Consider the following 27,055-nt stretch of genomic DNA (forward strand, 5'->3'; position numbering starts at 1 on the left):
TTGAGGACAGTGCTTTCTGGATGGCCGCTCTGGCAGATGAAGAGACAGCAGTGACATAAAGTCTGTTTCAGTCAAAGTGTCAGTGTTTGTGAGCGTGTGCATGTGCACAAGTGAATGTGTTTACATGCGTTCATTTGCGTCTGAAAGTTTGTGTATGCATGTGTGTCCAAAAAGAATGTGCATATGCTTTCTTTTTTGGGATATGTGCATGTGTGTGTGCGTGTGTGCGTGTGTGTGTGTGTGTGTGTGTGTGTATCTCAACGGGCCTGGCATTGTTGCTGGGCTATACTTGCCCTCTCACACAGTACTCATATCTCCCATTCTTTGTCCCTTGTGCAGATGGCATGTGGGTCTTTACTCTTCTATTCTGTCCTTGTGGTCCCTCAGTAGTGAGTATCAGGGCTTGCGGGAGCCATATGTCCCGACTTAACTGACCTAACTTACACCTCCCTGTCTGTCTGACAGTCTATCAATTTACCTGTCTGTCTCTCTAATTTTCTTCCCACTTTTCTTGCCGCTCTCTCTGTCTGCCATCACTACCTCAAAGCCACACTTTTTCTTGTTTGTACTGAAAATCTTGAGAAAGTAGAGGGACAATTTGACCACAGAGGTATTTCAGTGCTAAAAAAAAATAAAAATAAAATAATAAAGCAGGCTCTGTGTTGAAGCTCCATATGTCTCTTTTGTCTCAGCTGTTCTTTGCTGTCCCACAACTTTCATTTTCCAAAACAAACAATCCCACTCTCCCTACCCTCCATATGCTGTTCTCTGACCATTTACCTCTTTGGCCCTCTCAGCCCTCACGCTCACAGTGTCTCAGTTCATACACTAGTACAGCTCCAGGGGCTATGAAACAGGGAACACAACAAAATACACAGAGCAACGTAGCAACAGAGGACACGTGATTCCTACTAAAAGAAAAGACAACAGACACTGGATATTGGTTAAGCTTTGCATGGTGTTGCACTTACTCTATGCATAAACTTGTTGTGGCAAATGTCAAGCTAACATTCTCTTAACTCTACTTGGAAGCAAACGCAAGTATTATACACAGATAATTGATTGGTCAGCTTGCACACAGGCTTGTAACTGATACTTAAAAGTTTTTCGAATCCAGCCTGCAATATATTTCACACAGCCATCCACATGTTTAAAAAAGTTTGTAACATCCATCCCGCAAATTATTTTCTCTCTTTTTTTCCCTTATTTATTGATATAAGGGCTTTTATTTTGGAGCAATCACCTACTTTTCTAGTAGTGTTGCAAAATCAAAGCACAAAAATGATCTTTATAAATGGCTCAAAATATTTTTTGTGGAGTTTAATGTGGCTGCTTCCTCTCATCTGCGAGGAGGAAGCTGCTGTTCTCCAGAAATACACTCTCAGGCAGCATTACACTACTGAACATAAATAAAGAGCAGTATAGAGAACGTGGAAGGAGGAAAGTATTTCAGTCTCAGAGTGTACGTGGTAGAAAGTTGGTGAAAAATAAACATTGGTCATGTTGCTTTCCCTCCCACAGGAGATGTCAAGTCCAATGAGGGGATTTTGTTCCTTTAGTATTTACTTGTGTATCTGGGTTGTTGGTCTCAGTCCCCATGGAGTTTCCTACACTGTTGTGTTTTTGTGACTCCCGTTTCTCAAGAGGATGAGAGTTTCCTGGCATGCTTTGCATAGTGTCCTATGTATTTTGTATACTATTCATGGTGAGAGGAACGCCATTCTGGAACTTATGTGTCACGAAACTTTGGACTGAATTTGGACATGTTTTTTTTTCAGCCTCAGTATATAGGAAATAAAGAAGAAAGACCTGTTTTGTCAATGATACACACATACTGTGTGAATGTCTTTACTAAAACTACTTAAAGCATACTGCATGTGGATATATCGCATATTATAATACCTTTTTGTTTAATGCTAAGAAGAAACATTGTTGTAAGTGCGCCTCACAAGATAAATTAGAGGCCCCTGTTCTAATCCCCCTCCTTCACACTGCCACAAAATTGCGCGCATGCACACACACCTTTGCCCTCCATGTCAGATGTACAGATATGATGCTTACTGGCTGCCCACTGGCTCCATAGCGGCCAGTGTGCAGCTGAGAATGCCGATTGGCTGGATGCTGACTGTGTAGTCATGGAAACTGACTTGAGCCCTGTGTGTGACCTCACGAAGGCCACATAAAAGCTGGGTTACAGAGAGAGGGATCATGTGTGTATTATGAAAGAGAGAGAGAGCATGACTGACACTGTCACTCAACCCAATTTAAAAGCAGAGTCCCTTGAGCACTTACATATTTCTATTATTTGTGTGTGTGTGTGTGTGTGTGTGTGTGTGTGTGTGTGTGTGTGTGTGTGTGTGTTAACAAAATAGCAGCTGACCTACAAGTGTCCCAGGAAAGGTGGCTCTGCTGAAGAGTGGATACCCATCAGAGACACGACCAACCCTGGTAAAGAGAAACAGAGAGATTTAGCTGGACACACACACACACACACACACACACACACACACACACACACACACACACACACATATTACAGTGGTGAGAGGAGAAAAGAGGACAAATGAAGTGTGGAGCACAGGAGATCTTCAAAGAGATTGAAGGAGAGTGGAGAGTAAAGCTGAGAGGAAAAGACGGGAAAGAAAGAAATGAGGAATAAAGAAAAAAAGAACTGAGCTGTGGAGAAGCTAGAACTACAGTAAGAGAAGAAGCAAAGTGTAAAGGGGAAGATTGAGCTATAAAACCATAGACTAATACAGTATATGTAGATCAGTAGCTCAACACTTTGTGCAACTGAATAACTCTGATCTTTTGTGTTAAATATGCAGAGCAGAATGAGTCCATCCTTCGGGGAATCTATTCACATCACAGCTCCCTTTAGGAGGCTGTTTAAAACACTTGTCCTCCAAATTTGGAAATTGCACTAGTTAACTGTTTTGCTTGCTTTCATTGTTCAATTCACCGTCGACTCATCCTGGACTCTGGAGTTGCCTGGAAACCTCACGACTCCAGGAAGTCACTACACATAGCCAAGAAATAGTCTGGCTTGTGACCAAGGGGGTAAGCTTCGCTTCAGAACTCAAACCTCCTATGGCGCCATTTTGATGCTACCAAACGATCACCTGCCGTTAGCATTCCATTGACTGCCATTCATTTTGACGTCACTTTGACAGCGAATAACTTTACATCTGAAGCATTTAAAGACTATTTGACGTTATGGCTCCGTAGCAGACATTTTGTAAAAACAATTCTGTCATAACCATGCGACTTTCTGTCGCATAGTAGAGGAATTACCGTTTAGTACAGGAGAAGCTCGCAGGCAGTTTCGACTTACATTAGCTGTTTAAGTTTAATTACTAATGTTAACTAGCATTTTAGTTAGTCATAATTAGCCTGTGTCTATGTTATCTCCTTACATATACCTACGCTCTCTGTCTCTGCAAGATTGGGAATGATTGAGATTTCTCTTGGCACAGCTACCAGAAGACTTACAACTTTCAGACACGTTGCTCACGTCACATTTACGTTGTCTTTCTCAGTTGGAGGCTGCGCAGTAACGCTCAGCGCTCACCGGAAAAGTGCTTCTAACGGCCTTCACTGGTCTCCGTCCAGAGCAACGGGATCTGTTGGTCCATTCTATATCCTGTCTATGGTTATAACCCACCATAAAACCACAAATTGATGTTTTTACACTAACTTATTAATGAGCTTTCGAGGTACAGGTAGGGGATTTCTAGCCTGGATGCCAGCCGAACTTAGCCCCGCCCACATTTGAGGTTGGGAAGTTCGGTCTGGACTTGATCCATTGTGGAGCAACTACTGTATGCTCGAACCAGAGCTGTTCAGACCAATCAAATTGTCAGGGCAGGCTTTATACGATGATGGACAGATGATCAACAGTAACGCAATCAACCACGTCACCAAAGAACGCTTGGGCGCGTTCATCATACCTAGTTCAATAACTCTGGATTCGGCTACTAGTGAATGTTAAGGTGCCCATATTATGAAAAAAACACTTTCTCTGGGATTTGGGGTGTTATGTTGTGTCTCTGGTGCTTCCACACGCATACAAACTTTTTAAAAAAAACATCCATGCTGTTTTGAGTGAGATACGGTTTCTGAATGTGTCCTGCCTTCAGTATCCGGGTGAGCTTTTCAGAATCTGCACGGCTTTCTACGTAACTCCAGTACAGTACAGTCCAGTCCTGACCAATGTAGTCTAGTCCAGTTTGTCCTATCCCATCCCAGTCTGGTCCATTCAGGCCCAATTCAACCCTATCCAGTCTTGATTGAGAGTCAATGGAAAAAGCCAAGATGTCAGCTATATACATCAATATCTAATCTATTATAAAGTGGGTGGAGTAACTTGAAAAGTCTCCTATTGTAGAGTGTTAATGGGTGGGGTTCAACTGCAGAGGGAATCAGCTGGTCATAAGTCCTTAACATTTACACACACTTTCTTTACCATTTGTAGATGGAAAAAAAATACGCTCACTGATATACTTATATGCAAAAAAATCATCCTTGCACTCTCAAAGGAACATCCAGTACGGACACTGTGAACATGGACATGGCTAATGAAGCCGAGGACAAAGACAGCTCATTACCTGTGTGAAATACAAACTGTGGGTAAACATCCAGATCAGTGGCTCTCCTCTTGGCAGGCCTCAGCTGCCTCTCTGCCACGTCCAGGCACAAAACCGCCACCCTCCTCCCCTTGTTCCAACCAAACACCTCCCTCTCAAACATCAGCCATTAGACAGACACACACACACACACACACACACACACACACACACGCACACACGCACACACTTCCATTTATTACTCTTTAAAAAGGTCACTGTTTTCTCTGGCTAAGCGCCCCGTGCTATTGATAATTTTATGCATAAACAAATGGCAAATTTGTGCCACATAAATATGTATTAGCAATTAATAATGGTGGTGTGTGTGTGTGAGGGGACGCCAGGTGCATGCCGAATGGGGCTGGCTAGCTGCTGGTGGAGCCGCAGAGCTGGACTGGTGGCTTTATGTTCCTAGCTGGTCTCCCTCTCCTCCACTGTGTCGGCACAATGGCCACTTAGGCACACACCAGCAAAATGACAAGAGCACGCACACACACACACACACACACACACACACTATGTACACACTGAAGACACACACTGGCATACAGTTACGAAATTAACACTTACACAATACACATACATATAACACGTTGGAAGAGTTACATTTTAACTTCAGTACATTTGCATGTAGGTATGCGTGCATATGTGACACACACACACACACACACACACACACACACACACACACAAAGACGGAAGCATTTGTGCACAGAGGCAGGCCTGAGGGAGTGATGGCACAGCGGGCTTAATGTCCTCTCTCTCTCCCAGCTGGAGAACAATGCATGCGTTACATTTCACACACCACTGAGAGCAAAGTAGGACCAAACACAGGCTTAAGTTGTTTAGGTGCATATCAGTTTCATGAGGGGTAACATAAGTAGAAATGAACTGTAGGTCAAGTAGAGTAGGTAATTTATTAAGTTTGCTTAACATTTCAAGTCCTTGTCCTGGTGTATCATATCATTTTATCAGGCAGCTTACTTCACATACAGATGATGTTTTGATATTGGTTAGTTTTTTTATTATATTGAGCCAAAGGTATCTTTTTGGGACTGCCTCATCTACTGTGTGGAAGACTGTCCCACATGGTTCAGTAAAAAAGCTCAGCACACTGCTCTTTAAGTGAGCTTGGGTGGTTAACCAGCCATACATTTGCCACACCAACTATTTATCCTTGAAGTTTTTTCAACCCCAAAAATACTGTTTGGAAATACTTCTAAATAAAGCATAAATCCCAACTTTGTGTTGCTTGTTGAAATTTGTTTATGAATTTGGAATAGACTCATTGTTGCCCCTTGTGGTAGTTTGGGAAAAGAACTTGGAGGTTGCTGAGAAGAAGCGCAGTTGTAGAAGTGTGTGTTTTTCCGCCCTCCGGCTTCAGGGGGCACTAATGTACGGTGGCCGAAAGGGGCAAACGCACTGCAACTTACACACGCAAATAGACAAAACACAAGCAAATTAAGAAAACATCTTCATTAATTTGCGCATTTAGCAAACGCGCTGCAAATACACAAACACGCCTTTTTTTTGCGTCATAAAGGTGAAAAACAGGAATTGCTGTGTCTCTATGATCCTATCCTGTCCTATTCATGGTAGCCTACTGGTGGATATTGCGCCGTCATCACGTGCTGTAGTAGGGGGGCCCGCCTTGATAATCCTGCATAGGGGCCCGGTGTTGGCTCATTAGGCCACTGCATATAAGAGATGAGATGACTGACAAAATCAGGAGTGGCCTACGCGCACCACAACAACAACAAAAAACACTGGTGAATGCGCACCATAACACATGAATGTTTTTTGTATAGTTCTTAAAAATAAAAAAATAAATAAAAAGGAAACTTGTTTTGGGGAGAATAATACTTATTACTATTAATTAATTACTCGGGGCTGAGATTTTCTAGGACCCTTACCAAAAAGGCTCAGGATGCTGCAAATGTTGGTAAAATATGAAAAAGGCTGGTGGATTTAAGACACAAAATAATTTATTGGATGAATCAAATGTGAACATATCTGTCATTGTCAGTGGCTTGTTGATCTTTACATTGTTAGTTCATTTCCTATCCTGGCCTGGGACACACATTCATACGGTTTAATAAAGTACTTACTGGACTTTAACTTATCATTGCACTTACAATAACGTAGCTGTCCTCAATTTAGGTCATCCTGTACGTCTCATCTGCGTTTTTTCCTGCATCCACCGTGTGCGTTTGTGTGTGTGTGTGTGTGTGTCTGTGCGTGCGTGTGTTTGTGTCTGTGTGTGTGTTTGTGTGTGATTGTGTGTGCGCGTCAGTCGCGGGGGAAACGGAGCAGCCCCGCCCGCTGCAGAGAGCCGACAATTTCAAACAGCAGCGCTGACTTTAGAGTGAAAAATCGTTACAGCGTACACTGATGTTAAAATGTATACATGTTGGCAGGACGGTCTAAAATGTTTTGCACGGTCTTTCGCTGTATGTTTTGTTGGTAAATGTGAGATGTTCGAGTCACACACACGTCTCGTCTTCATATCAGAAACTAGGAAATTAATTTGACCCACTCTCACTCCCGCTTGGTCAGTGGCTGCACGTGGGACTGCTGGGATTGTGTGAGTAATGAAAATGCGATAGGGGGCCCCGGCTGTCAATCAATGTCTTCCAGTGATGCGGGCCCCTGATTGGACCAGGCCCGTAAGCAACCGTGTACCCTGCTTACCGATAGTTACGAGTCTGAATCACTCAATTCTCATTGGCTACCCGCCAATGTGGCAGGTAGATTGACAGTTTCACCCAATTTCATGCCTTGCACACAACACAACCAAATACACAAACGCGCCGCAAATACACACAACACAACCAAATACACAAACGCGCTGCAAATACACACAACACAACCAAATACACAAACGCGCTGCAAATACACACAACACAACCAAATACACAAACGCGCTGCAAATACAGAAACGATGCAAAAACAAAAGCACACAACCCAAAAAACAGAAACGATGCTAAAGAAAAGCACACAATCCCCGAAAACAAATGCAACAAAAAAGATGCTGCATATTAAACAAATGAAGTTCTCCAGGCCTCTAGGGCTAGCGCCAAGTGGAACAGCTTGATTTTCGACCCCACGGGGAGAGAGCGCTCTGCCTTTTTATTGTCATGAGTTTACAGACATGTCTCTGCTGATTGGGTATCACCTGTGACCTGAGCTGAGACACACCCACCAAACGAGAGAAAACATATCTCAAACATAGACTTAATATTTACAGTCTATGATCTCAAAGCAGTTGCACATCGTTTTACAACCGTTCTGAGATTGAACGTGCCCCGTCTCTCTCTCGTTTTATTTGTTGCATTTGTTTTCGGGGATTGTGTGCTTTTCTTTTTGCATCGTTTCTGTTTTCGGAGTTTGTGTGCTTTTCTTTTTGCATCGTTTCTGTATTTGCAGCGCGTCTGTAAATTTGGTTGTGTTGTGTGTATTTGCAGCATGTTTGCTAAATGCTGGGTTGCATGTGTTGTCAAATTTATGAAGATGTTTTCTTAATTTGCTTGTGTTTTGTCTATTTGCGCGTTTCATTAAGTTGCAGTGCGTTTGCCCCTGTCGGCCACCGTAGTAATGAGTCCATTACGACTTCTACATTGCAAAAGGATGTGTTACAGTAGAAACTACACTCTTTTTATGTCTGTGTCCTAATCAGTTGCAAGGAGTATATACACCTGCCAATGGTTTTACAATATTCCACTGATCAACAGGTGTCCATACAACAAATTGGCTTTTCAAATGTTTTATAAGAGGACAGAAATGCACTTGACAACTTTGTTAGATCTCAATGATTTAACATGTGCCAGTCACACAATGGTAATTAGGTCAAAAGGCTTGCTCAACAAAGAGTCAGAAGTTTACTTGAGGCAGATAGCCAGCTGCATTTCAGTAGCTACAGTAGTGAGAAGAAGCAAAATTATTAAAATACTGTGTTAACATTTGACCTCAGTTGCTGTTAGGATATATAAAAAAAAATCTATTGTGCAGGAGTTGCAGCGGCTGTGAGTGTGTCAGTCTGCGTACGTATGTGTGACTGTTATGTTGTCCGTCCGTGTAGAGCACTATCACTCTGCTTGGCTAAACGCAATCACACAACCTCAACCTGACTCAAACGGCCCACTGAGAGACAGAGAGAGCAGGGAGCCTACATGTATGTATGTATGTATGTATGTATGTATGTATGTATGTGTATATATATATATGTATGTATGTATGTATGTATGTATGTATGTGTATATATATATATATATATATATTAGGGCTGTCAGCATTAACGCGTTAATCGCAATGCGATTAAGGACCGAGCATAACGTGTTCATTTTTTTTTTTTTAATCGCATTAATCGCATGCCGCCATTTATTGATTTATTTTAAACTTCACTCGGCTTTGCGTCGTGCCTAACAGGCTACTATTTTGACCCTTTGCTGCCATGCTTCCTCGTAACACATCCTGCTGCTGCAGGCTGCAGGCATGATGGAGAAAGACAGCAGCAACACAACTCTGAATGGCACTTTTTATTTTCCAAAACTCCTGGACAGCTCATTAGACAAGTCGAAAGCAATATGCACATTGTGTAAAGCCGAATTAAAACATCACCGAAGCACGTCAAGCTTGAGCTACCACCTACGAGCTACTTAACGTGACTCAGGTTGATGCTAGCGGGCTCAGGCAAAGCACTATTTTGGAGAGTGCTAGTTGTCGACCTGTTGATGAAACCAAATCCAAAAAATTACTACAGCTCTTGTGAAATGGGTGGCAACTAACTCCAGACCTGTCAGCATCATAGAAGACTCTGGTCTTAAAGACGTACTACGGTTGGCATGTTCTGACCCACATTGCCGTTGAGGGGGACAGTAGTTTCACCACACACAGCCTGTACGACACGGAGAAAGCAGCCCAACTGGAACTGCTGCAAAGTGCAAACACTGTCTCATTAAGCGGTGATCACTGGACGTCAGTGAGTAATCAACATTATTTAGGAGTTACTAAACACTATATTGACTCTGGTAAGGATAGGGATTTTTAGTTTTTTAGTTAGGTACTTGGAGGAATTGTGCAATAATGACTTCATGATTCACACATTTTTCTTTTGTTTACAGTCAAGTTCATAAAGTAATTTTCCTTGCATTCATTTGATTCCCAGTCAAGATACACTGGTAAATAAATAATAGAATTTTAATCATGTGATACAATATGCAATTAACTATAGAAATTCAGTGATTAAAAAAAAATAATCGTTTGACAGCCCTAATATATATATATATATATATATATATATATATAAATGCGTGTGTGTGGGTGTGTGTGTTTGTCCTATGTGCATTTGTAGGACAAAAGGCAGCCCCATCTGTTCCATTGTCACAGGGTCTTTAATACAGATCAGATAAACATGACATTTGGGAAGAGTGGCCAAGCTCACGTCATAAACTCTGACAACAGATCCCTGTCTACGTGTGTGTGTGTGTGTGTGTGTGTGTGTGTGTGTGTGTGTGTGTGTGTGTGTGTGTATTAGTTGTATAACCTGCTCCCATTCTCAGAGGTGCAGGGCTGACACACTGGATCTGTAGGGGCTGTGGAAGGATTAGCGGCCCATTGGCCTAATCAGAGGAGGTAATCAGACTATTCTCTATCATGACAATAATCAGCCGAGAGAGACACACATCTGCCTATTGAGCTCAGCTCTAATGCCATAATAGTGATGAAACATCTGGTCATTTGGGGCTCAATGCAATCAAGAAGAGGGATTGGGACAGTTGCAGATGGCAAACCTATAGTAATTATCTGTTTTAGGCAACAGAGGGATACGCACAACACTCAGGTTCACAGGCCACCCTGCTTTAGTAACAATGAGTGAGAAACATGTCAGTGGTGCTGAAGAGAGAGGACATTTGATGCCAGTCATTCAAAGCACCTTTATGCACTTTTAATTAAAAAGAAAAAAAAACACAAATGGACACACAAAACAGCCTTGACTGCATAACTGTGTGTGTGTTCTGTGTGTACTTTTCTGACCATATATTTAAATGTTTATGGGTGCATTGCATTTTGGCAAAGTGGTCATGCTTTAAATGAATGATACCTTCATTTTAATGATGAAAGGAGGATAAAAGTTTAGTGTAATGGATTACCTTCTTCAAGTCTTAGAAAATGTATCTACAACACTTTTGATATTGATAAGTTGTATTTTCAAGTCATATACCAAGCAAAAATGCCAAACATTCAGCCTTTAACATGTGACAATTTGCTGATTTTCCCTTTTTTACATAATTGCAAATTGAACGCATTTTAAAAACATTCAATATGAAGACATCAACTTTCATTATTCTCTGACAAATAAGAGACCAAGAGGTTACTTGATTTAAAAAATGAATGTCTTAAAGTCTTTATGAGTCTTTGGAAGTTGATTTTCATACTTAGATGAATTAAATCCAATGGCTGCCTGTAAAGTGGGAAATCAACCCAAACACTTACAGCAGTCAGCAAATTGTATACAAAATGTAATGGTCTAAAACATCTAAAATCACCATCATGCCTAAATCAGCATACATTTTCACTATTTTGGTTTATAACTAAAAGTGAACTCTTTAGCCCCGAGTTTTACACACAACTCAGTCTGTGTATCCATGGAGCAGCAGAGAGTTTAATTTGTCAACATCACACATGAGACTCTTGGCTCTCTTTGTTTTCGCCTGGGGGACATTTTTGTTCAGACATACAATGGAGAACAAACAACGCACAACAACATCATTGTCCTTACAGGTGGATTTCAGGTGATGATCGACAGGCAGAAATACATCAAGCAGTGTTTGGCCATAGATAGCTTAATTCTTCAGAGCTCGCTGTGTTATACACATTATTACTTTCCCATATTCCCATCTGCTGGAGCAAATGTTGCCAACATTGGTGTTACCCTGAGAATATTTCATAGCACGGTAGAGATAATTTAGTTTTATCTTTTGTTCTTAACTTCTCATACCAAATCCAGTACAGCTGTTTAGTCATTCTGTCACCTTTTTTTTGGTATGGAGTATTGATCCAATAGCTTAAAGATGTCATAACATAACGTGAACCAGTTATGCTACTCTTGAGTTATTTAAAAAGAAAAACATTTCGGCTACTACAGAGGTTTTACTCGGTTTGTTTCCTTTGCCCTGCCCCCTTAAACCAAAAGTGTAACCAACTACTGCTACCACATTCCACCGTGTCTGAAGCTGCAGCCCAGTGGGCCAAATTACCTGACTAACTACACACAGATAGAAAAACACACATGCGCCTACTCTAAGCGAAATCTGACCCCGACTGGATACCCCCAAAGAGTTACCGAATGAATGCATGCCCGTTTGTGTGAAACTGTGTGTGTGTGTGTGTGTGTGTGTGTGTGTGTGTGTGTGTGTGTGTGTGTGTGTGTGTGTGTGTGTGTGTGTGTTTCCTGTCTGGCTCTGTGGGTGTGTGTGTGTATGTGTGGCTGCTCTGAGACACAGAGTCCAGTCAAACACTCCAGTGGAATAAAAGAGCCATTGTTCACCAAGGTGGTCCCTGTAGGACCTCCAATCCTACCCCTTTAAACACACATACACACACACACACACACACACACACTTTGTAGGCCACCAGACAAACACACATAATACACACTCCCCTCTGCCTAATCACAGCTTTGTGCTAGAGGGTGGCAGTTGCACATAGGTAAATATTTGGGTGTGGGCTGTAAATGCTGGTCTGTGTAAATCACACACACATACACATTCATAGTAGTCTGTGCAATTCAGACATAGCTACTTCCTTCCTGTGGGGTGATGATGTTTAGTCTCACAACACCGCAGTCTGATTGGTGTGTTTGATCTCATCCACTTCCTGTTTAGGAGCACTCCGACTCCTCCTGGCTCAGATCTGGGATCAGCCTTCATCGGATAGATTCATGTGTACCACATGTAGGAGGGTCGATAGCTAGTCTGAGATCAGATCTGTCTGCCGAAGGGCTGATTCATCCCAACGGTCTGCGTCATCTGGCAATGGGAGCATGCTGGATGAATAAACTGTTGTCCTGCGGCAAACTATTGCATCATATCAAGGCTTTTTTTGTTGTTGTTTTTTGCTACGGGGATCATGTGCAGAAGGAAACACTGCTCACTAGTTTGTGGTGATACATTTTTTTAACTCACAGGATGCTTGTGATTCTTGCTCAGTCCAGCCTGATTTCCCGAAAAATAATCACAACTATGAAATAGACCCTAAACATAGCCAAACACACAAAAGGCAGTGTCAACTATCGATTACTGAAAGTGTACACACCCCAACAATGTTTCTTAGTTTGCATGTGTGTGTGGTGGAAGTGTGTCAGAAGCTGCTGGGCATAAAGGGGAACATGAGACTTACAACTTTATATGCAGTATAAACATGTTCACAGTAAGGCCATTTTGCTTTTAGTGCATACATACAGCAGCTATTGGGGAGATTCAGGGAAGGAAGTAAATAAGATGTATTCAGTGACATTCTGTGATATTCTATTGTATGGTCGCCTCAAGCTGACGTCTGTAGGAGATGGCTACAATATGTTGCTTTTATTGAAGTCACATAGCCATTCCCTATTATAACAGTAGTTTATCAGTAGACAATAGCTGTACATCATGTTAGAATGAATACCTTACTTAAGAGACACACCCAAGTAACAGTTGAAAACTCTTGCCGATTTCACCCTTTAAATGTAATCTGCAGTCTGACAACTGCAGCCCGGTATGAATTATGTCTATATTGGACAATTCCGTTTCTCATAATGTACGTCCAGAGCCAAAGTTCCATCCCAACGCAGGAAGTATTGTGCCCTTTATGTAAAGAGGAGGAAAGTTAAGGCCGGAATATGCTAAAAAAAAAAAGACGTCGTCCAACCACATTAGAAGGCAAAAGTGGTTACAGCTGTATCGAATTGCCATACCTGTGTTTAAATATGGGAATGGCGGTGCATCCTTTCACACAGTTTCTTAAGTGACTTTACACCACCAACACAAAGGCAGCATGCTTTACTAGTTACAATGAAAACTGGTAACCAGTGGTAACCAAACAGTTATTAAGTAACCGGTTTTCATGCAATATGTAGAGATAAACCTGTAACATGTGATGATATTTGTTAATGTGAGCAACAGGTAGCACTATCTTTCTCATAATACATGGTACTACCACCAACCAACCATTTTTTTCTGATGAAACCCTCCAATAAACCTCTTGACGTCCAGACCAACCTAAAGCCTTTGTGCAGGCAAAAGCTTGCAACCACTTCAATACATTTGCACACTGGACAGCTTACTCATCTAACTGAGGCCATGGCCCCAGGAGGGGGAAACAAACAGATCACATGGTTAAGACAGTTACTGGTTAGATGCTGAATGTACTTTTATCTGAGATATGACGAGGAGCAGAACATCTAGATTACACAGCAGAGTTTACTGTATCTTAGTCAGAAATGAATGAAAGCTATTGTACAAAAATAACTCTTATATAAATGTCACATATTTACTCAAAAAGTTAACAAAATCAGGAGATAAATTAGGTGTGATTTATTAAGGGAAACTCAATTGTTGGAATAAAGCTCTATGTCATGGCAGTGTGTGCAGATGAATGGTGTTTGGTTTTCCTCTGTGGCAGCAGTGCACAGAGTTCCCTGTGGAGCAGAGCAGAAGAGTTCCGGCAAGATCCACTGGATCCCCCCAAACGACGGGTTCCTCGACCTCTATGCACTGGCGCCACAGAGGGAAGCCAAACACCATTCTTCTGCAAACATTGCCCACACAAAGACGACACAGAGCTGGTTTAAAATCGGCAAAGTATCCGGCTTATGGTGTGTTCACACACATCGCGATTACATACAAAGCCAATGCAAAGACGGGAATAGACGGGAATTCGCACAGGGCAAGGCAAATTACGCGACGCCAGTTACATCGTCGGGAAAGCCTATCAGTGTTAAGATTCTCCTAATGGGTCACTGACGCCCTAATGTTGTCGAATCAGAAATGGAGGGGAAATTATAGTAGCCGTCTGTGGGCAGTGAAATTTTCCGAGCTGTGTGTGCCTCAGGATGTTATAAAACCATGCGCAATGCGGTTTAGTTTCTCGACGTATCTGGGACTTCCACAACAGGTACAAAGCAGCAATAGTGGTTATTTCAGCCATGGTTGATGATAAAAAGAAATGGCAGTAAGATACGTTGTTGGTATCTACATGGAGCCCCTCCTCCACTCGGGTGTGTCTCGCATGAGTAACGCAAATACACACAAATGATCCTGCGGTCAAACTTGTGCAACTAATGCAAGGCAAAACTTTGCTTTAGGTTTGGTGTGAACACAGCAAATTGGTTTTTTTTTACAGAATCAATACCAGACATTCAAAACAGTTACATAGCAAAATGTTCAAAAAGCTCTTAGATGTATGGGAAAGTAAAAATGTACACGTGTCACTGAGTGGCTTCAATGGTTGGACTTATTTGTGTGGTCATTTATGGGAATGTAAATGTAAAAGCATGTAGTTAAGCACACCATAAAAAAAAAAAGAAATCACACACTACCCTCCCCTTTTCACCACTGTCTGTTCCACTGCCGTCACATAAAAAGGTGTTAAGAATGATAAACCCTTTTCAGAAGAAAAGGGAAGCAAAAAGGGACACATCACAAAAGTCACACAAAAGCCTTGAAAGAAGAGGAAGAAATGTAAGACAAATGTGATTTTGCTCAAGTTATGCTTCTGAGAAATGACACAGAAACAAAGATGAGCCACCAGTGAGCTTGTGCCAGCCAATGTCTTTAAAAACACACACATAACCACAAAGCATGACACACCTGCCAAAATAAAATCTCTTCTTTTGATAAAGTAAACCAGGAGTTTAGACACAGTGTTTGTGAAACACCTTTAAATGTCAGCATTGAATTATATTTCCACACAGTTTGCTCTGCAAGAAACAGGAGTGAAAACTTCCTTATGTACCCAAATCACAATAAACAAATATAGAAAAACAAAAAGAAAATTCTTTAATAATTAAGAGGGATTAAGCTACATTTTGTAGAGGATTCAGGAGTCAGCCACCGTTCATTTATTCATTGTGAAGTAAAGTGAAGCAGTGTCACATAATTGTCACACCGTGGTCTCCATTTTCAAAGTGACTAGTTTAAGATTCTTCGTTTCTTCATATTCATCTAATGTAGTTTCACTACCACCAAATGGTGACTTTTTTTTTTTTTAAAACAGCAACCAGTGGCATACAACGTAAACTGCAGTCTAGACATGTAGGGAATGTCAGTGTAATGTTTTAATGTGTTTACAAGAGTAATACTTAATCCTCAAATAGTTACACTATGTGCAATGCTATGTGAGACATAGTTAACCTTTCTGCATAAAGTCCAGAAGTTACACACACACACAAACAATATTTCAAAGAAAGCTGGTCAAAAGGAAAGCCCATGACATGTCCTTTTAAAAATGTGGAACAATTAATTTGCCACTAGAGCTCCAGTCTATCTTTGATATAAACTAGACTAGTCACCGTGGAGGAGGTTAATTGTGGGAAGCACTTGTTTGTACTCGCTAGACTTGACTGTTTGTATTCAAGCTTGCTTTTGACAGCTGTGGGCTGACACACACACACACACACACACACACACAGAGCAGGGTTCAGTGAGAGCTCTATGGACTAAGCATAAACTATGGATTTGTGGAGGCCGGGATCCATTGCAGATTCGCCCTATTGACCCAATCACTGAGAGGTAAACATTATTTTGCACAACTTCTACCATTTCTGCTTTAGGTAAAGTGGAAGAGGACAAGAAGGAAGAAAAGAGGAGTTGCCTGAGCCACTCCTACGCAAACCGTCCAGTTAAAAAAAATTATTACATTCCAACAATTTGGTTCAGGACAAGGGAACTTAAAAAACTAACTGCCAGATTAGATCAAATTGTTCACATGATAGCTAAAATGATAGCTAAAATTGATGGAAAGTACTGTGACGTGCACGCTCTGCTCCTACCACCTACCTGTTGCACATTTCTCTTTTGGCAGTCACTAGGCACACATGGACATATACGCTTTAGCCCACAGAGCTGTGACAGGGAGAAGAAAGGAGGAGGACGGTTGACAAAAACACTTAGGGCTGTCTTGGGTTTGACAGGGTGAGTAAAACACACCAAGCAGCACAGATCCCTCCTCATGTCCACACACATACACACACACTGATGTCTCTATTCATTTAGACTGTCACACTCACACACCCCCGAGAGATCTCACTTCCTCTGTCAGCCGGCTAAATTACAGCTCTCCTTCTCCCTGTCTCTCTCTCTTTTCCTTTCTTTCTGTCTCTCTCGCCTGTTTCTGAGAGAGAGACAGCAACAAAGACATGTTGGGTAAAGGGTTGGCCGATGTCTACTGAACTGGCATACGACGATGTCCACAATGAAACATCACAATGGATGATGACATCATTTTCACATTATTACATTATCATTCAATATAATTTATTATTATACAATTAGACGTCTTGAAGTTGTCTTTCTTCAGTTGTAATCTTTCATCACAAGTTAATCACAAGTTTGCAAAGTAAACACATGGGCTTTTTTGAATTGTACCATGATAGAAGCTCCCACTGACTCCTAAGGGGGGACAAATCCATATTAGACTAAAAAGTTGTGGCATATCCTTGTTAAAAAATATAGGCCTAATGAATGCAACTCGAGCTGCAACTAGCGTTTATTGTCATTATCGATTAATTTGCTGATTATTTTCTTGATTAAGCGATTATAAAGCATGTGACTTAAACGCCCACTCAAATGACAAAAACATCCCATCAGTGTGGGGCGATGAGGAGACGGACGGACCAACCCTAGTTTGGCATGTAGTCGCTCTCTTGCTGTCTCTGGCTCAAACACAACAACCAGTGTCTCAAGACGTCTCAGAGGACCAGATGCGCTACTTAATGTTTTAATGTGATTAAATGTCCTGAGTAAAACAACGACATTAGGGAGAGAAATATCATTTGTGTGTTTGGGGGGAGGAGGGGGGAGAGTTTGTGTGGGTCAGTGCCCTGGTCTGCCCTCTGAAGACAGACAAGGACAGTCTTATGGTTCTGCTGGCTCACACCAAGACAGCTCAGCTGGTTCAACTGCTGAACTTATCGTGGACGATCAGAAGAGAACCCGCCTGACTGTCAGCCACACAAATTAGCTCAAACCGCAACAACGTCGCTTTCAATGCCAAATATAATGAAGGCATTTAATTCTGTCATCAGGGAGGGAACTTATTGGAAACTAAGTGATATCATTCATTCATTGTGGTACTAGATTATAAGGACCAAGCTAAATGTTCATGTCTTTGTCAACACGCGATCATTTCAACTATGTGTTACTATTTAAAGTGCTCATATTATGCTGTTTGGCTTTTACCCTTTCCTTTATTGTGTTACATATCTTTTTTTTGTGCACGTTATAGGTTTACAAAGTGAAAAAGCCCAAAGGGACTTACCATCTTCCAGAGAAAACACTGTTAACAAACTGCTCCAAACAGCTCTATTGTAGTCCAGCCTTTACTTCAGAGACAAACGTGCGTCACTTTGTAACACACGTTATAATCAAGGGGGTAAGCTTCTGTCAACAACCCGTAGATCCTATGGCGCCATTTTCATGCTAACAAGCACTCACCCCCCGTTAGCATCCCACTGACTGCCATTCATTTCGGCGCCACTTTGACAGAGAATAACTTTACATCTGAAGTGTTTAAAGACTGTATTTGTCCATTGTTTATTTCTAAAGAAACACGACAATGTATAAAAGGCTCCATTACCTTGTATATCCTGTTATGGCTCCGTAGCAGACGTTTTTGTAAAAATAGGCTAACGATTGTGTCATAACCAAGCGACTTACTGTCGCATAGTAGAGGAATTACCGTATAGTACAGGAGAAGCTCGCAGGCAGTTTCGACTTACATTAGCTGTTTAAGTTTACTTAAGATTACTAATGTTAACTAGCATTTTAGTTAGCAATAATTAGCCTGTGTCCATGTTATCTCCTTACATATACCTATGCTCTCCGTCTCTGCAAGATTGGGAATGATTGAGATTTCTCTTGGCACAGCTACCAGAAGACTTACAACTTTCAGACAGGTTGCTCACGTCACATTTACGTCGTCTCTCTCAGTTGGAGGCTGCGCAGTAACGCTCAGCCATCACCGGAAAAGTGCTTCACGGGTCTCCGTCCAGAGCAACGGGATCTGTTGGTCCATTCTTATATACTGTCTATGGTTATAATGCTCTCCTAGCTGTTAGCATGGCACTCCCTCAGACTAGCTAGCAGTACTTACTGTGCATGTGCGACTCCCAACAAAGATGGAACAGAAGTGAGATGCCTCACTCTGTAGCTAAAACAGAGAGCTCAACACACAGGGTGAAAAGAGGAGCTGCCGCAATGTGCAGTACAACAAATATATGGTGTTCTCTGAAAATTAAACCACATAAACCTATTCTGGTATAACCTCTAAATATAATTATGAACCTGAAAATAAGCATAATATGAGCACTTTAACAAGACAGAGTCTACAGCCATAGCAGCTCTGTGAGGCGGAGCTAAAGGCTCACCATCTTTGTTAGCATGATAACATACTGTATGTGCGCTAAACACAAAGTACAGCAGAGGCTGACGACAATGTAATTTCTTTTGCAGCTATTTGGTCTTAAACCAAGGTACTGCCGCGCCGCCAGTGTGACTGAAGATGCTTTAAGTTTACCTGGTCTGATCTATGGAGTAACAGAGATCTGTGTTCCTTCTTTTTTTTTTTCTTCTGCTTATCGATTATAGACAGGAGCTGTTTATCAACTGCAAATGTCTTAATACAATCAACCAGATCCTAAATGAGAATGTCTCGCACCATGTCGACATCGGACACATTTCAGCTGCGTTTTTTCAATCGTCAATGTGCCATCTGTCTGACTGTACAGATATGCTTTAACTTGAATCAATACTGACGTCTACACATCATGATACATGTGTAACTGTGACCCAAAAGGTTTTCTTAGGCTTTGTGTCGTTTTTTACTTACTTAAGTACATAATATGTCCATCCAAAATGCTTCTGAGTGCACAGCAGAATTGTGGCTGGACAGATCCAGTAGGTCATGTGCTGCTTTCACAATGCAGACAATGAGTTATATTCAAATGGTGCTTCATTAAGCTATAAATTATAATAGCTCAATATAGCTATAGTTTATAATAGAAGCCACTAATGTTTCATGCACACTGATGAAGAAGAAAAAATTTGCAAATAAAGTGAATAAAGTCAAACCAGATCCAATTACAGCCAAAGGTAATTGAGAGAATTAAAAGCTAGAGTTAACTGGTCCTGTTGTGCCCAGTAAGGCTCAGGCTGAGAATCAAAGCTATGGGACAAACTCGGATAAACTGATGGATCAACCTAGTTAAAATGAAATGCACCAAATTGATTCAAACATAGACAGATGTCTACAGTTTAACAGGACAGTCATTCCTAAAGGCAACAGACCCCTTTTGTGATCTGTTTTAATTACTTTATGGGAAATTTTCTCCCTAAAGAATATACAGAATTTCTATAGGGTAGGAATTATTCAACTGCACATACATTTCTCTGACTTGCTCTCATACGCACATACACATAAACATCACATCCAGAAGTGGAACAAGAGCTTTAATTCTATCTCAGCGTGGTAACAAACGCTATTCAAAAGAGATTAATTCCACAAGAGGATTATTCTCCACATTAGAGATAATAGGAAGCAGGATGGGGGATGGTGGACAACATTTGATCCCACAAACATCTAGCTAATCCCAGGTGTAACACATGTTGGTGTTCAAAAGGCAACTCTGTGTGTGTGTGTGTGTGTGTGTGTGTGTGTGTGTGTGTGTGTGTGTGTGTGTGTGTGTGTGTGTGTGTGCGTGTGCGTGTGTACATGCTTCATCTATGAGTTTATGTATTCTGTGATTTAGATTTGTGTGCATTTCCCTACCTTCTCTACTTGTGTGCGTTTGCAGTGGGTGTGTGCGGATGCTGATGCATTCCCGTAGGCCTTAACAGCAGCTGTGCCCCCTGGCCTCTTCCTCACAGTGATAACATTGATGTCAGTTTTGCTACTGTTTATCGTTGACTGACATATCCAGTTCATGAAAGAGCTTACATTTGCTGTTCTAAACGTGCAGTGTCAGAATGGAAAGTCCTCTGTCGCATAGCAAGTGATGTGAGTTACATTTCTGGTAGAAGCCACAGCGATTTGTTTCGAGTTAAAGGGACAGAAACTGGATAGTTTGCGTGGATAACAACCAAAGCTACATTGGAAAATCTCAGAAATAGGGCACAGCAGTCCCGCCCATACTGTTTGATTGACAGGTGATCTCTGGAATCACAGTAACAGCTCAGTAATGTCAACAACAATGTCTTGTCTAGAAACTGATTTTTTTTTTTTTGAACATATCTTTATTAAATTTCTTCGGGGCATATACAACATAAAGGAATACAGTTACTGAGTAAAGAATAAAGCCCTCCTTTTAGCCCACCCGCAACCCCTTAAATTAAACAACTAAAAAAAAAAAAAAAAAAAAAAAAAAAAAGTATAAAACAAATACAACTAAACAAAAACAAAAAACAAAAACACAGAAGGTTTGCACATTTGAGGCATACTCAACGTAATCAGTCAAATTGGGTTACTTAAGCTATTGTATGTCACCTGGAAATGTACTTCGAGATCTCAGACCATGCTAAACCACAGAGGCCACTCTGAAGGGTCCGTGCACCATCCTCCCCAATATAGTCCAAGAAGGGGTCCCAGATTTCGAAAAAGCGAAAAGGCATGTCTCTGAGCCAGAAGCTAATAGCTTCTAATGGGAGAAATTCCAACACACTCCGAGTCCATTGTGAAATCTTGGGAACAGAGTCCGAGATCCACAGAAGAAGAATGCATCTCCTTGCATTAAAGAGAAGCACCTCCAGCAGCTTTAGTTTGGAGGAGCCGAGACCCAATGCTTTAGTATTTAACCCCAGGATACAGCTGACAGGAGTTAAGAGCTAATTTTTTCTTGAATATAACATCAATTTCCTTACATATTTTGACCCAGAAGTCATTAATAAAGGAACATTCAAATATACAGTGGAAATATGTACCTTCAGAAATCATACATTTATTACAAAATTTCGAGAGCAATGGGTTGAACCTATTGCGTTTCACCGGTGTGATTTGGAGCCTGTGTATGACCCTAAATTGCATCTCTCTGGCTTTGTTGGTAAATAAGCAACCTGCAGGGCCTGACCAAACCCCATTCCACACATCGTCCAAGATAGTCTCCCCAAAATCCGCTTCCCAGAGAGATCTGACGTGAACCGTGCAGTCACTGGTTGAAGTTGACAGGGCCTTGTAAAACCTGCTAATACGTTTTCTGGAGTCAGGCTTCAGGAGAGCCTTCTTCAGAGCTGAGATGGAAAACCCATTAGGATACAACTTAGTATTAGAAAGAGTGAAACTGCGTATTTGCAAATACCTAAAAAAATTATTCTGCGGGAGATTGTGTTTCTCTCTGAGCTGATCAAAAGACAACACAGTGCCCTCTGTCAGCAAGTCACCCACAGTCTTTATACCCCTACTAAACCACATTAAGAAGGCTTGATCGGCCAGACCAGGAGGGAAATCTGGGTTTAAATGGATAGGTGTAAGGAGAGGAAAAAAAACATCTTGGTCTTCTAACTTTCTTGTCATCCTCCAGACTTTTAAAGTATTCTGTAGAATAAAATTGTCCTTTAAGTTGAGGCGAGCCCACCCCTTAGATGCATATAATATATGGTGCAAAGGAATAGGGGCCAATGGGGCAGCCTCCAAACCAAGCCAGGTGGATTCGGCGCCTTTGTCAAACCAATGCCAAATATAGGTGCAAAGAGATGCTAACTGATAGCGTCTAAAATCCGGCACTGCCAAGCCCCCTTCCTCGAGGGGGCACTGTAGCGTAGTGAGTTTCAACCTGGCTCGCTTGTTCTTCCAGAGAAAGGAAGTCATGGAGCTGTTTATAACAGAAAGAGATTTTCTTGTTAACAAAGCTGGGATCATTTGGAAAGGATACAGTAACCGGGGAAGTATAGTCATTCTGATAAGATTCACCCTACCTAGGAGAGACAGTGGCAAAGCCGTCCATCGGGCCAAGTCTTCCTTAATCTTACGAATTGCAGGTACAAAATTGGCTTTGTAGAGGCCTGAGAGTAAGGGAGTAATGTGTACGCCCAGGTAGACAAAACCGGATGGGGACCAGCGGAAAGGGGCGGAACATTGTGGAGACCAAGATACATGAGAAGTGAGGGGCATAGCTTCAGATTTAGAGTAATTAATTTTGTAGCCTGAAAATCGGCCAAAGGAGTTAATTATGTCAACAACCCGTGTGATAGAAGATTCAGGACCACTTAGGTAAAGGAGGACATCATCACAGTAGAGTGAGATTTTATGACATGTGGGGCCCACTTCGACGCCTGTCACCAAAGGATCAGATCTAATGGCCTCTGCTAGGGGCTCCATGGCTAGGGCGAATAAAAGTGGCGAGGCCGGACAACCCTGTAGAAACGGATTTTGATTGCGACATTAACCAGTCCTTCCAGAGGATTTTGTGATTGTTGTGGGCAAAAATCCTTGATTATGTGGATTGTTTTCTTCATGGCTTCATCGCGGGGTTTGCAGCTTTTCGATGATGTTCACATCGCGTAATTACGTCACTTCATAACGTTCCCATGGCAACAGGGGAATATGGCTGCTCTTGTGCAAAGTAAACGCAACATTTTTCAACTTTCTGCTAAGATATGTGTGACTTTTTTGCAACGAAAATGCGGGGATTATGAAATCGTGCAAGCCCCGCATATTTTGCGCGGAAATCTGCAATTTATGCGGCGCAAGTGCGGCGTATTTGAAAACATGCGGCCCCCGCATAAATATGCGGACTTTGGCTGATTATGCATTGAATTATGCGATCGCATAATCGCGTTTTTCTCTTCGCAAGAAGAAATTTACTAATAAAAAATCTTTTAAGAGAACAGAGCATGCAGATATTCATACTGTATTTTTCTCTACTTAAACACTTTTCTCTTCTCTAGTTATGCTAAAGCCTAATCATCACATAAAACAAATCACCTTCCCACGTCATGCTACAGTATACATCTATTTTGAGGCCTATTCAATTAGACGTCTTAAAGTGTCTTTTTTCAGTTGTAACTTTTCATCACAGTTCATCACAAGTTTTCAGACAGTCTCACTGCAAAGTAAACACATGGGCTTCAAATCAACTGGCACAGTCAAAGCTCTAAAGAAAGCACACTGTTGGCAAAACAGCTGCCACTGACATGAATGGGGGACAAATCCACATTGGACTAAATGGATATAGCATATTTATCATTAAAAAATATATGCATAATGAATGGAACTAGAGCTGCAACTAGTGATTATTTTCATTATGGATTCATTTGCTGATCATTTTCTCGATTAATGGATTATAAAGCATGTGACTTAAACGACCACTGAAGCGACAAAAAACGTCAGATCTGTGTTGGGCAATGAGGAGACTATCTCATGAATTTAATGAATGTGTCTGTGTAGAGGTGCAACGATGAATCGATGAATCGATTAGTTGTCAACTATTAAATTAATCGCCAACTATTTTGATAATCGATTAATCGTTTGAGTCATTTTGTTATTAAAAAAAAATAAGATTTCTCTGACTCCAGCTTGTTAAATGTGAATACCTTCTAGTTTCTTCTCTCCTTTGTGACAGTAAACTGAATATCTTTGAGTTTTGGACAAAACAAGACATTTGAGGACGTCCTCTTAGGCTTTGGGAAACACTGATCCACATTTTTTCACCATGTTTTGACATTTTTATAGATCAAACAACTAATCGATTAATCGAGAAAATAATCGACAGATTAATCGACTATGAAAATAATCGTTAGTTGCAGTCCTATGTCTGTGTGTGTGTGTGTGTGTGTGTGTGTGTGTGCACGGGCTGTGGACTTGAACCTCCATAGATCAAACTGTCCACATCATGACAGGAGTGCTGGACCTTAACCACAAGGCCATTCAGGCTTTGAGATACACATGCAAACAAACAAATGCTGATTCATTTTATGTGTGTATCAACATAAATATGCAAATATTCTCTTTCTCGCTCTATGTCAGACACTCTCTCTGGAGCCCACTTAACATGAATGGCCTCTGTCCTGATCAGCTCATCCCTGAGACTAAAACACACACATGAACTCACACGCATATGTGCACACACAGGAAGAGAAACAAATAAGACCTCTCATCACTTTAACCTCATTGTCTGTCTCGGCTGAAATAATCAGATCAAGGACTCCTCTCTTTCTTCCCATTCTGGCTCTCTTTCTATTTCTCTCTCTCTCTCTCTCTCTCTCTCTCTCTCTCTCTCTCTCTCTCTCTCTCTCTCTCTCTTTCTGTCTCCCTCTCTACCTCTAATGAGAAGCTGGCTGCCACCCTGTGTGATTGTGTGGTGCTCATTTCAAATGTGTCCCCACTCTAATGAGGGTCAGACAGCTTGAGTTCCTCCAGGTTAATGCAAAACTACAGCAATAAAACTTGCATTCATTTTACACCCACGATAAAATGTTATATGATTTTTATCAGATTTAAAACAACTGTAATGGAGAAGAATTGCCATGGATGCATTGACAATGGCTCTACGAGACAGGTATCTAAGCATAAAAAAAATCATTACAGCACAAATGTTCCTTACAATTACAATCTCTGGTGCTTCCTGTTGCACAGATGATGTTGCTGCTCATGTCCCCTCACATATGTCACATGACACAGACGTGGCTGACATTTAATCGTTCAACAAGTGTTAGCATTGTATCTGAGTAATGCTTTTCTTCTTTTTGTTTGTTTTTTTACTGTAACAAGAAAATGTATCCAGTAGTTGCAGGCCACCAGTGAAGCAGGAACAGATGTGTAACACTAAAAAGCACAAAAATAACAATTATACCATATCCATGGTTTCAAAAGGCGGTGGTTAGTACCTGCAGACGCCTTTGTCAGATCAAACAGCGACATCTTACAAACAGACAAGGAGGACGACACAAGGAAGAAGCCTGCACTGTAATGTAAAAAAAGTGACTTTACAAAATGACATGCGAGTACGGCTGCGGAAAACACACACCTTCATGTAAACACAAGGTGGCGAGATGTTTGGGCCGACTGTGTTCTCCTCCCTCCGCCTGCACAGAACTCGCAGCGCCGCCTAATCATCGTCATTACAGCTGTTTGAAAAACTGTTTCCAAACAGGCAATCAAAGCCTGTCTTGATAATTAGTGGAGGGGAAGACGTCTTTGTGAGTGAACGGCTCCTTTTCCTCCTCCGATTGCCACCTATCTGAGAACACAAAATCAGATCTGTCTCCAATGAGAACACAAAAAGCCTGCCGTGTGTTTTTGCATGTGTGCGTGTATGTGTGTGTGTGCGTGCGTGCGTGCGCGCGCACTGATTGTGCTGCAGAGACAGCTTGACTGAAAACAAACTGACAAAAAGCATTTGAAGCAGAAAAAAACGGGGGGGAAAACACGCACACACAACAACCTGTCAAGAGCGAAATGCCTCTAATTTTTCTGTCATCTGCCAGCCGTTTAACAAGACGAGAGCGCTCTGCCCCCACACTCCTTCTTCAAGCCACGAGAGACAGAGATAGGGAGAGGAAGAGGAGGGGAGACGGAGAGAGAAAAGACGAGGGTGGGAAAGAGACAGACAGAGCATCGGCTATGTCTTTTTTCTATCTCAAATCATTCGACTCACTTAACCTTTCCTTTCTCTTCAGGTTGTGGTCTGTCTTTCTCTTAATCGCCCCCTCTTCCCTACCTCAGACAGTGGAAGAACAAAGTGTATATTTGAAACTATCAGGGGAGGCAGGGTAATAAGCACTTAGCCATTGGCCCTGTCTCTCTAGGACCAAACCTCCAGTGCTCTGCCTCTAGCTCTCTCTCTCTCTAAGGGGGAATGGTGTTCATAGTAAAGGCTCTGTTCACTTTAATATGGCACATTATGCTGATGCTGCTGTCAGCTTACATGAAGGCGCAGGCAGTACGTGTGCGTTTGTCTCAGCATGTCTATTTCTGTGTATGCTGGCTTGTACATTCATTTGTGTGCATGCATGTGTGTGCGTGTGCGTGTGTGTGTGTGTGTGTGTGTGTGTGTGTGTGTGTGTGTGTGTGTGTGTGTGTGTGTGTGTGCTGTCAGCTTGCCTCCTCTTGCTCCTCCAGCGGAGCTGAGGATCGGGGGAGACAGGCGGATAGATGAAATATTTAACTGTCGTGTGTTTAAAAGAACAACAGATGCTTTGTTCTGCTAATTAGCACTTAGCACAGAGAGCAGCTACAGTACAGTT

General features: G+C 41.7%; 1 protein-coding gene across 2 annotated transcripts in view; it reads right to left on the reverse strand.

Annotated features, from left to right (window-relative positions):
* Window positions 1-27,055, reverse strand: part of sox5 (SRY-box transcription factor 5) — a 239,235-nt gene that overhangs the window by 191,571 nt on the left and 20,609 nt on the right. Inside the window, exon 2 of one of the 2 annotated variants that reach the window (XM_031306177.2) lies at window positions 2,381-2,445. The exons of the other annotated variant lie outside the window; for it this stretch is intronic. The gene's annotated coding sequence lies outside the window, so the exon portion shown is untranslated. The remainder of the gene's footprint in view (window positions 1-2,380; window positions 2,446-27,055) is intronic. 2 annotated transcript variants of the gene reach the window in all.

Source organism: Sander lucioperca, chromosome 20 (assembly GCF_008315115.2).
Source record: "Sander lucioperca isolate FBNREF2018 chromosome 20, SLUC_FBN_1.2, whole genome shotgun sequence".
Taxonomy (NCBI): domain Eukaryota; kingdom Metazoa; phylum Chordata; class Actinopteri; order Perciformes; family Percidae; genus Sander; species Sander lucioperca.